We start from the raw sequence: 12,970 nt of genomic DNA on the forward strand, positions 1-12,970 counted from the left end.
TTGAGACTCGGGTTGATTTGCAAAATCGGCCTGAGGATCAAGTCCTAGCTCAGCAGAAATACTTCGGGACGCAAAAAGTGGCATGCTCAGACCTCGAGACTCAGGTTGGGTGCGGCCGACCAACCTGAGGATCAAAATCTCCTCGAAAACTGTATTGCACTTAAAATTTTCTGCATAGAACAAGAAATGAAGTAGCCCCCGAGACACTGGTCGGGTGGCAACACCAGATCAGGGGATCAATGTGCCCCTTTAATATTTGTAAATAATAAGCCCGAAGCCCAATAGTCCCCGAGCCTTAATGCGGGCACGGGAGGCCGAATTAAGGATCGATATCCATAGTAAAAGCACAAATTATGTGTAATGACTCGATGTATCCAAGTACTTTACGTCATTAATGCTTGGATCCGCATTGTACAAAACTTTGTTGACCGACCATCGGCTTCTACCTCCTCGGCCAATAGCCGAGGAGTGTTTGTCCTACTTTATAAAGCCTTTATGAGGGCAAAGATTTACGACAAACAAGGCAATCTGGCCATACGGTTTTATAAACAAAGGTACGCAGAGAGATATGTTATATTACTGTTTAACAGAAGAAAAGTCTTCCAAAGAAAATAGTCCTGCTATCGGTTCCTTTCTTTGGGTTGTCATGCTAAGCATGATCATGAAACCTCAGCTCCAATGTAAGAGCAAAAGATCGAGGATTTAGTTTGGGAGGCCAGTTAATAGCCCCCGGTAGTGTTCGGTGACAGTCGAGGTCAAGCCAGAAACACTTCGGCCAATTTTATGAATGGCCCGTCATTTAATATAGTCATCGGGTCACTGACCAGTTTACACCTATTGTGACAGTCAGTTTTCGGCTTTCTCCACTGAGGTGCTTGACCATGCGAGCTGCAAGCACAATCGCAGTGGTTCTCCCTTTGCACACCTAGCCGAACAAAGCGTAATGTAGGAGGCAAGCGCAGGAGCCGGGCAACCCAACTATTGACCGAAGACACAATTCGAAACTGATGCATATATAGCAATATCCGAGAATGTTTTTGCCGAATCTCTAAAGGTGTCAGGCGTTGCACTGCGAGACTTGTGCTGAAAACACACAAATAGTTAAAAGTGCCAAAAGCTTGGAAAACCAAAAAACGTCAGTAAAAACATGACGTCTGAACAAGATCAAGTGTTCGGTGCCAATCCGAAAATTGGACTTCAGAAAAAAAGTGCTTCTGCCGTGCTTTAACTTTGCAACGACTAAGAAGAAAAACACTTAGTATGAAACAGCTCAAATAAACATGAGATCCCCCAAGCGATTTGGATAAAAGTTGACTATAAAATGTAAGGTGACATGTAGAATGCCTTCTAGCCGGATTGTAGATCGTTTGTCGTAGCGGAACTTTTCGCTTCAACCTCTGGACCCAATAGTCCGGAGTGTGTCCGAATACCCTCGCGGTTATAAAAACCGGGGCATGCGTGGAGACCAGGCGTAGGGGTCACTAGTGCTTTATCACACAAGTGCCCAACTAGTTATGTTATATTACATGGTTAGTAAGAAACATCTTCCAGGGAGAATAGTTCCGTTAGGGGTTTGTTTCCCTGGGAGGCATGCCCTAAAGTGCATGTCCGGACTGCGAAAAGAGCAGGAAAACATCTGGGGGCAGGTAAATAAATAGGTAAGAAATCATCTTTTAGTTCACCGACCGAGTATTTCCTTAAGAACGCTAGCTTTCGGCTTCACCCAGTCTGAGGTACACATCCGGCTGACCCGGCAGTAACAATCGCAGAGGTGCTCCCTTTACCACCTAGCCGAACAATCGGGAACGTAGGGGTAAGCACAGGAGCCAGGCAACCCAGGCCAAAACTTAAGTCATATCGATGCATATAATGGTGAATAAAAGGTACATGCGGAAGTGTGACACATGTGTTGGGCATAAAGCTCGTATTAATAAGCTTATGTTAAAGAAGCCCCCAGGTATAATGAGCGTGGGTAGCGCGTCAAGTGTGTGCGAACAGAGTATGGACAAGGAAAAAATTTTACAAGCAACTTTTTTCCAAAAAAGTATAATGCTTGGTCGAGCCGAACACAAGTCAAAAATTTAAAACTTTGAGCATGAAGGCAACTTAGCTGGTTAATGTGTTCGATATTCACAACGCGGTCCGAGCTTGATGCCGGACAAGGTTCCATCCCCCAAGCCGGTCCCGAGGTGGCGGAGCAAGGAGCTCGGCACTCCGAAGTGATGAGATAGCACGGTCAATGTAGGACGACAAAGTGATGCCGAAGTCCCTGGCATGGGGTAATGAAGTGTTGACGAAGCCCCCCGTCCAGCCGAGGTGACGTCAAAGGATATAGTCCGGCTGGATCTTTTTCTGTGCACAAAAAATAGTGCAGACCGGGGATAATAGTAATAATAGGAATTAAAAAAATGTTGCATAATAAATAATTTATGCAAAGTGAGTAATAAAAGAAATATGGCCTGGTGCCAAAGTCGATGTCGATGCAGGTCGTCGGCGTACTGCAATAAAGGCGTGGCAAAGCCTGGATTCATAGGTCGGTCCGAGTTCCGGATGCGGCGTTCGCCGGACTGTGTACGGAAACTGACTGAACCATCATGCGATCATCGATAATGCAGCCACCATTTGATAGACCTGTGTACATATGCTGGACTAACCAGAGTTATAATTCCTTGGAAAATTTTTAACCCAAACAAGCAAAAAGAAATACTAGGATTAATAGCACCTGGTTTATTTGTTGTAGCAATCCGAAGAAAAGTGATTCCCAAAATTGGGACTCGATCTGCGCACCCATGCCTGATCGGCTAGTGGCGCCGAAGTGTCCGGAGTAGGTTGATGAAGAGATGGCGAAGCCCCCGGTCTAGCCGAGATGTCGAAGTAGGTCGGCGTGATGGACACCAGCTTGAAGAAGCAATAGTGCGGCCCTGCCGATGCAGGTCGTGACGTGGTCGATATCGGCTTGATGAAGCGACCGTGCGGCGATGCCGGTATGCCCGCTCCGTGTAATCTGTGGGGCGGTGATGTTGGTGATGATTTATCCTTCGCAATGCCGGACTCTTGTTCGGCTTGCCGAGATGATGATCCGAAGAAGTTGAGCTCGGCTCAACAAAGTGACGACGTGTCTAGCGCAGGTCGGCAGCCGTAGAGTAATATTGCCGGACTGGTTTGACACCAGCATGATGTTGAAGATCATGTTTAAAAGATCTTAGAGTTAGTGGGATGTGTTAGAGAACAAAACACAATATCCATATAAAACTTCCTTCAAAAAGGATGTCCGAAATCCCGTTCATAAAAAAGACGAACTCGGGTCGGATTCGTTTTTGCGCAGAAAACAGATCCGAAAAGTGATGCACTAATCGGAAGGTTCCCGGAGTTTGGATGGTCGGATCGAGCAGAAGTTTTGAGGGGTGGTAGATATAGGAATTCCTCAGCTGATCAACGGTTGGATCTTCCAAAGGAAGTCCGAGCTAGAAGCTGGACACCACGCCCTAAATTCGTCCGGATTCTCGTCCAGATTCAATGCGGCTCCGGTATATCGGAGTTTGCCAGAGATTCCTCCATCGGAACTCGACGAAATTTTCCAGGGTTGTTGTAGACTCAATTCCGCACAATTCCACCAAAGCAATCGTCAAAGCGACGCTCGAGGAGGCGGTGACGGCGGATGCAAGTTTGCTGTCCAGAAAAACAGCACGGTCGCCCGAGGGCAATGTTGACATTGAGCCCCCGGGCTCCCTGGATGATTCCTCCATGATCTTGACAGAGATCGGAGTTGATGTTGATGAAGGCCCTCATCCGAACATGACGATCGGAGGTAGGGTTCAGTCCTTGGTCGAACCAAGATGACCAGTCGAGCTGGTGACGAAGATGCCGAAGTCGCAGTTGATCTGCAGGCGAGCCATCGACCTTTTGCCGAACATACAGCGGAACTCTCAATGAAAGCACCAATGTCGGTGTAGGGGGTCCTGAACTGTGCGTCTAGGTGGATGGTAACAGGAGACAAGGGACACGATGTTTTACCCAGGTTCGGGCCCTATTGATGGAGGTAAAACCCTACGTCCTGCTTGATTGATATTGATGATGTGGGTATTACAGAGTAGATCTACCACGAGATCAAGGAGGCTAAACCCTTGAAGCTAGCCTATGGTATGATTGTTGTTATTGTTCTGTCGACTAGCCTGGCCCTGGTTTATATAATGCACCAGAGGCCTAGGATAACAAGAGTCCTAGCCTAATACGCCGGTAGGGGAGGAGTCCTTGTCTTGATCACCAAGTCTTGTGGAATCTTCCTTGTATGTGGCACCTGTCCGGACTGGCCCATGAGTATGCGGCCCTGGGGGTCCTCGGCCCAATCTAACCGATTGGGGGACGACGTGGTGAGTACCCCCTAGTCCAGGACACCGTCATCCTTAGACCGGTTTAGTACTCCTATTCTATCAACATGAGTCCCATCTGACAACAGCGTCCGTGCTACAGCGTCCGTGCTACAGCTCGCTCTCCTCCCTCGTTTCTCTCTTCTAATTCTAAAGTCGACCAACGCCCGGTGGGCAGGGTGGATTTGCTCAGCTGTGGCCCCACCTCACAGTGAAAACATTACGACTGGAATAAAAATACCATATACTCCCTGCATTCCTAAATATAAGCCTTTTTAGATACTATTTCAAATGGAATACAACATACAGATGTATGTAGACAAAGTTTAGAGTGTAGATTCACTCATTTTGCTCTGTATGTAGTAGTCACTTGCTGGAATCTTTAGAAAGACTTATATTTGGGAACGGAGGGAGTACTATACTAATAAAACATTAAGGCCACGAGACGATGCAGTGCTGGACTGCTAGTTACGGGAGGCAAGAAGAAGAGATGCATCCATCGACGACGTCCACCTCCTTGACTCAGGACGCCGGCCCACCGAACAACGCCTAAGTAGCAGCGGCTTTCGTTTTCAGGTCGACGTGCTTCTAAACAATGGCGTCCAAAGATTCCAGCCGCTGGAAGAAGGCCAACGTATTTCTATCCTTGCTTGCCTTGTAGTGGCTTATGTAGACTATTTCCTCGTAGACATGGATGTGCAGGTCGACGGTTTCTTGCATGGCGAGGCGCTGCGCGGCGAGCGCGGCCTTGAGGTGCACATTCTTCGTCGCGACCTCCGGCACCTGCAGGGCCACCAGGGCTTGAAAGAGTTCATCACCATGGAGGCCGATGAGGGTGGCAGACAATGAGGAGCCTGGGCGCGCGGGCTGGAGCAGTATGGCAAGGTCGTCCGCGCGCTTCTTGATGGTGGTGAAGTTGCAGATGGAGTTAACCATCATGTCGTCCATGCGAGAGGCGAAGCCGGCGTCGGCGAGGGCTACGATGCCGGCGGTCGCCAGCACCGTCTGGAAACGCTACGCGGTGCGGGGCCGCTGGCCGGCGCCTTGGATGATTTGGCATAGCCGACTGCCACTCGCGTCCATCGCCTCCATAGGTGCTTGTGGCTTCTGGTCACTTGGTCTTGGATTGGAGTGAGCAGTGTTGTGCATAGACTTGGGTGTAGATGGATTGGAGTGGTGGGGCGCCTTTATATGAGAGTCCAAACTCTATTGCATTCACACCGTGCTGGCTCTATTATGCTTCTCCAATTAATTCCCTCTGCATGTAATTGAGGATGCATCATTGACCATTCAACGTCTCGGGAACCGCTACGCTGTCCCTCCTTGGTATTCAAGCACCTATGGAGGCGACTGCCACTCGTGTCTATCGCGTGTCAGGAGACGTTCCTGTCGACGACGAGGTGCCTATGGTGACTTCGTAAATTTCAAGATGATAGTGCCGTGCGTGTGTGCGTTCATAGGGGTGAGTGTATGCGCGTGTATATGAGCGCTTGCGTCTGTACTGTGTCAAAAAAAAATGTAAATGCACGTCAAAAAGAGATTAGTCAGTATACTCAATATTGTGCACCTCAGAGAGGAAAACGATAGAACTACGCATTTATTTACGGTGCAGATTCACTCATTTTGCTCCATATGTACAATGTCTCATACTCTAGTCACTTGTTGAAATCTCTAGAAGGGCAAATACTCCTTTCTGGTTTACAGGGCTATATTAGCAAGTAGTTGTACATACTAGTACAATAGTGGTCTCACATAGCAATTTTGTCTCATGCAAGAGCCTGGCTATATGCGTGCTCCAATGTTCGCAACTGCCACGTTCGGGTTGCGCTTGGCTCTTCACCTCTTTGAGAAGACGAACAATGATGTTACAACTACTGCTTCTACAATGTCGAATCCATTGCTGCATATCCGTCCACCACGAGCGGGAGGGATAGCTTGTTGTAGAAGTACTATAAGAAAAAGCCTGTCCTCGTTTGCGAGCAACCGCGCGCATGGGCGAGGGAGAAGGCGTGTAGTAGTAAAATCAAGCTTCTCCTCGTTGTACGAGTTGACGTGACACATCATAGCACTGGCCCCACATTCTTGCCTCTAAACTTGGCTGAAAGACCCGTAGTGTACAACATATTTGCTGCAACCTCTAACATTTACCCACCTCATAGTGAAAACGTTAAGACTGGAATAAAAATGCCATATACTCCCTGAGTTCCTAAATATAAGCCTTTTTAGATACTATTTCAAATGGAATACAACATACAGATGTATGTAGACATAGTTTAGAGTGTAGATTCACTCATTTTGCTCCGTATGTAGTAGACACTTGCTGGAATCTTTAGAAAGACTTATATTTGGGAACGGAGGGAGTACTATACTAATAGAACATTATGGCCACGAGGCAATGCAGTGCTGGTTACAGGAGGCAAGAAGAAGAGATGCATCCATCGACGACGTCCACCTCCTCGACTCACGGCGCATGGGCGAGGGAGAAGGCATGTAGTAGTAAAATCAAGCTTCTCCTCGTTGTACGAGTTGACACGACACATCATAGCACTGGCTCCACATGCTTGCCTCTAAACTTGGCTGAAAGACCCGCAGTGTATAATATATTTGCTGCAACCTCTAACATTTACCCACCATAATCACCAGGGTGACAGGTAGGGCCAGAAGACTATTTTAATTTTTTTTAAAAACTTCGAGATGGCCACATAGTATGGAGCCGACCCCAACGATTTTAAGCTTACAGGCACGGTACACGCTATCCTAGACTACTCTACACATGAAACTGCCACACGAGCGTCCGGGATGCGCTTGGGTCTTCACCTCTTTGGGAAGTCGAACAATGATGGAGTACTACTACACTGGAGGAGTACTACAGTACGCTTCTGGCCATCTGACACCAATTGAACTGCTGCATGTCCACTGCGTGAGGGAGGGAGAGCGTGTAGCGAAAGGTTCTCCTAGTATTGCCAGCCACCATGCTCATGGGCGAGGGAGGGACGCTCTTGCCTTTGCATGTATGACATGTGGGCCCAACAGGTGGGTGTCCAACCTGTCATACAACCAAAGGCAGGTGCAGTTAAGTCCGCGAGGGAGAGGATAATCAAACTTCTTGTTGATGTACGAGTTGACGCGACACATCAAAGCACTGCACTCGATATATTTCAATAATTTGCGGTTAACGATGCATTAATTACAACGCATGCATGCATGCCGTGACTCTCCTTTTGATACTTGCATGTGTTGATTTAATGCACCTTGAAGTAGTACTCCCTCCGATTCCTTTTACTTTGCATATAACTTTTTCTTGTTTTTCTCAGATTAGTCTGCGCGTCCGTGTTGGTTTCCATCTGTGCCCCCACTCGATTAGTTCTGCCCCCATTAATCGCACCAGTTTCGAAAGCAGAAAATGGCTACAGGCAAACGCATGCAGCACCGGATGCGGCTTGACCGCCTGGGGAATCCAACTCAAGCGAAAAGGAAGGAGGACCAGCCAACCATTGCATGCACATTTACTGTCGATATTTATGCAGCTTACTCATGCGCAGGGGCAAATTTGTCCAGAAAACTCAAACTACTGCCTTCCTTGGTATGCGGGAGGAGAGTTACGCGTAGAGTATAAAATATGTAAAGGTAAAGCTTTGTAATGCCCCGGCCCAAGCGAGAAATGGTTGTGCACGAGGAGCGCGAGATCATGCAGACGGAACAGGAACCGACGATGGAGCTCACTAAGGTCTCGATGGACCTCACCGTGCTCCACAGCCCCTTGTGCCTCCGCCCTTGACACCTCCAGTGTATGAGGTTCGAATACACCTCGTCCATTTGGCTGATTGAGCAAGCACTACAGGAAACAGGAGATTTGCCGTCAGTACTGTTCTTTGCCGTCAGCATTTCATCGGGGAAGACGACAAAGGTCGAATTTGCCGAAAGGTGATGACGACAAAGAACAACTGACGACAAAGACATACTTTGCCATCTGTCCGGAAAAACACAGACGGCAAAGAAACTTTGCCGTCTGCATTTTTATTTATAGACAGCAAAGAGGTCATTTTACCGTCAGTTAAAAAAAATACAGACATCACAGTCTTTGCCGTCTGCCTATTTTTTAACAGACGGCAAAATAAACTCTTTGCCGTCTCTAAAATAAAAACGCAGACGGCAAAGAGAAAACACATCTCGAGGATCGATCCCACGGATCGATGAGGTGGCACCATCGCAGCCCCCCCACCACTCATCTCTCCCTGGTGTTCTCACCCACCGCGACCCCACCACATTCATCGCACGTTATCTCTCTCTCTCCCTTGTCCCCGCACACAGCCCACCCCCACCACCTCGCCCACCTCCCGATTTACTCGCCTGTGCCACCATCTCCGTCCCTCGTCGCCCGTCTCTGGCCGCCGGCCGGCGCCGCTAGCCACGTCCCCCGTCGTCCCCGGTGTGGCCGCCCCATCCCCATTCCACTAGCCACTGGCGCGGCCGGCCCCTTCCCCATCGCCTCCGGCGCGGCCGGCCCCTTCCCCATCGCCTCCGGCGCGGTCAGCCCCTTCCCCATCGCATCCGGCACGGCCGACCCCTTCTCTTGTCGCCTCTGGCGCAGCTGGCCCCTTCCCCATTGCATCCGGCACGGCCGGCCTCTTCCCTTGTCGCCTCCGGCACGGCTGGCCCCTTCCCTCCTTCCTCCCAACATGGTCGGCCCTGTCACCAGTCGCCTTGGCGCGGCCGGCTTGTCCCCCGTTGCCTTCACTTCAGCCGTCCAGGTCCCGCGTCGCCCCCTGCACCACCGGTCACTGCTGACCCGGGCGGCCTCTATGCGCGAGAAGGAAACGTCGTCGACGCCTCCCGCCACCAGCATGACCGGACCCATCCTCTTCGCCCCCGACGAGTATGTCCTGTCCCCCGTCATGCTCGGAAGGCCAAGGCCTCCTCCCATTGACGCTTCGTGACACGACAAGCAGCAGTGCACCGGAGGCCTCCTCCCCATCAACGCCTCACTCCACCGGCCACTGACCGCATCAACCTCTGCCCGTCGTGCTCGAAGGTGGCTGCGCAAGCTTTTGGGTGAACTTGGCAGCCCTGTGTAATCTGGTTATTTTTGTGTTCATAGATAATTGTCAGATTATTGAACGATTGATTGTCAAACTACTAGTAAATGCAAGTGAAGATTTTGCCTATGCCTTGTAATTAGTTGTTTTCGGAGGGTTCTTTGTGTAAAGTTTCAGGTTCTCTGTAACTCGACCTACAATGAATGAAAGGTAGCATGGCCGTGTCGAACCCAGAATCTATGTGAGATGAACTTGCTCTCTTTGATTTGATGTTCATGTGTCCGGCGAGAAGCTCTGCTCTGACGTCATTTAAAAAAAATGCAAAATAGTCTTTGCCGTCTGTACTTTAGTCTAGATGACAACAAAGAACAAGTTTTGACTGACGGCAAAGAACGCGTTTTTGCCGTATGTTATTTTTGCGGCAGACGGCAAATCTATAGTTGGCTGATGGCAAAGTCTTTGCCGTGTTCCCGATAAAAAGCTGACGGCAAAGTATTCTTTGCCGACTTATCTTTGCCGTCTGAGTTTGTCGTCTGCTTCCTGACGGCAAAATCTTTGCCGTCTAGATTTAGGTCTTTGCCGTCTGTGATCCACAGACGGCAAATTATCTGTTTCCTGTAGTGAAGGTGCAGGTTTCTTGATTGATGTGCTATTCGATTGATTTCTGCAGTGCAAGGCAGGGCACCTGGCCTGCACGGACTATCGCGTTAAGCGCCTCAGAAACTAGCGGCAGTGCCAGAAGTGCGAGCGCGGTGGTGGCCTCGACGTGCGGAACACGGTGGTGGACGCCGTCGTTTCGTTGCTGAGGGTGGAGTGCCCGCACGAAGGCTGTGGGATCTACATCACTTACCACAAGCTCGCCGATCACCAGAGCGTGTGTCCGCTCGCGCCCTGCAAATGCCACATGCCTGTCTGCGGCTACGAAGGCCCGCCGTCGGCGCTCTACCACCACATCAACAACACGCATCCCATGCCCATGCACAGGATCTAGTACGGCAAGATGCTCCAGCTGCATGTGCCACTGTCGGAGTCACGTCTCTTGCTGATCGCGGAGGAGGACAGCCGCATGTTTTTCTTGGTCGGCGGCGTGCTCGACATCGGCGTGCCTATCACCGTGTTGGTCGTCTGCATAAGAGCGGGGGCATCCCCACTGCCGCACTATGTGACCAAGCTGTGGGCAAACGGCCCGCCGAGGGAGCCCAAAGGCACGACCGACGCCATCAAGGTGGAAATGGAGGTGACAAGCAGCAAGGATCCCGGCGATGTTGACATGCAGGAGCTGACCTTCTTCACAGTTCTGCCCAAGCTACTGGCCGGGGCTAAGCTGGTGTCCCTCCACATTCAGATTGACAAGCTCACGTCCTAAATGTTTCTACAGTGCCTTCTGTTTATCTTAGTAATATGCTAATATAGGGATTACCTCGGTCTACTTTAGCTTAAGAAATGGTGGGTTTTGGTGGCGATGCAGCAATTACTTCGACATCAGATCAGTAATTTCCAACAGTCGAACGGATATTTTGTGTCTGTTGGATATAAAGTTCCTTTGGGTAAGAAGTACTAGATAAAAGGAGATCTATGTAGACGTATTTTAGTTCTAGATACGTCCCTTTTTATCCATTTTGATGACAAGCACTCCCTCCATTCCACAATACATGCCTTCCATTTGTCAAAATATAGATATATCTAGACATGTTTTAGTATATAGGTACATCCATGATAGAGCCAGTCGGATGGTTGAGAACACTACAATTCGTAGCTACAGATGCGTGTGTGACTCCCAGATGCAGAGGCCGGGGGTCATCATCCTCCTTTTCGAGAAAAAACAGATGCGTGTGTGAGAGGACGAGTGCGTGCGTGCACCTCTTCTCTTCCTGTATAACGTACTAAACTTAGAGTACAAGTTTTTGTGGGTGGCACGATGGTGCGTGCGAGAAGTCCCGAGAGATAGGTTCAATGCTTCTAAAAAAGACTAGCCTATAGCTTTCCACGGGGCTATTCCCGTCAAACGCCCCATTAACCGTAAGATATGTATACGACGGTGCCAGTTATTTCACGTACACAGCAATAGAAAAAGAACTACTACACCACGGCCGAGAACACATGCCCACGTAACGCCATCCGGGAATAGTGCCGCACTTCGAAACTAGAACCGTCAATAAATTTTGAGCTTGCGTCTCGTCACATTCCAAATTACTCCATGCTATATTGAATTGCAAACCTGTTCACACCGATCACAACCTAAATGGTTTCCCACTTAGGAGCGTATTAGTACTCGGTTATAAATACTAGTATGCCAAGATGACTGCACATTCCTCCTCAACTCCTCATCCACAAAAACAAACAAGTCATTCAGCATCCTTCCCTTGCGTCTGCCATGGCCAGCGTGGGTTCTGGGTCGAGAGATTTCCACCAGGGAGATGTGAGTATGGATGCGGAAGCACGAGAGATGTCCCGCCTCGCTGCGAAAGCAGCCGACATGTCCTGCCGCGCGGAAGTAGTAGCACAGAGGTCCCGCTGCGCCGCTGAAGCAGCACGGAGGTCCTGCCACACCGTCGATGAAGCAGACTGGTCCGGCCACGCCGCGGAAGCAGTAGAGATGTCCCGCCGTGCCGCGAATGCAGCAGAGATGTCCCGCCGCGCCGCGGCGGCCTGGGAAAATTTCTCGCGGGCAGGCGACGACTGTTACAGGCGCATGCATGCGATTGTCCATAGCCAGATGGATCAGATCTCCGGCTGTGCAAGGTTGAAGGACGACATGAAAGTCTCGTTTGAACAGGCTACCGGCGTCATCCGGCAACTAAGGGAGGGCAATGAGAGGCTCCGGGCCGAGCGCGACCTGCTGAGGGCGAAGATCGTCCGAAGTGTAGACCAGCATGAGGAGACCAGTGCCTTGTTGAAGAGGACCGGCGTCATTGTCAAGAAACTTATGGACGAGAATGACATGCTCCGCATCGAGCGCCAAAGGCTGGTGGAGGAATCCATGGATGTTCTCAAGAAGCATCTTGAGGACACGAAAGAGCTCATCGCCGCTTGCTGCGGAGACTAGTTCCCGCGGCCTGCAGCAACGCATCAAGAAAGTGGAGATCAGCGAGCCAGATCCTTGTCTTCCTTCTTCTTTTGCCCTTGTGTATTTTGGGCGTAGCCACATGTGGCTTTTTTAATTATCTTTCTAATTATGTAAGACAATTAATCGTCCTTATATAGGCCCTGTTTGGTTCATAAGTCCTAGGACTTTTTCTAGTCCCAACTAAAAAGTCCCTAGTCCCTAAAAAGTCCCTCCCTATTTGTTTCCAGAGACTAAAAAGTCCCTAGTCCCTTCCTAGAGGTTATTAAATGACCATGTTGCCCCTAGTATATAGAAAAATAACAATCAAACAACGCCATGGGGTGGCGGGCCAATGGATGCATGGAGGGGCATTGTTGGAAAAGTCCCAAAAAAGACTCTCCTTGAGAGTCTTCTTCATTTAGTTCCAAATGCCTAGTTTAGTCCCTAAAAAGTCCCCTCCCCCCCCCGTTTGGTAAAAAAGTATCTAAGAGGGACTTTTTCTAGTCCCTACACAAAAAAGT

This window comes from Triticum dicoccoides, chromosome 4B, assembly GCF_002162155.2.
Source record: "Triticum dicoccoides isolate Atlit2015 ecotype Zavitan chromosome 4B, WEW_v2.0, whole genome shotgun sequence".
Classification (NCBI taxonomy): domain Eukaryota; kingdom Viridiplantae; phylum Streptophyta; class Magnoliopsida; order Poales; family Poaceae; genus Triticum; species Triticum dicoccoides.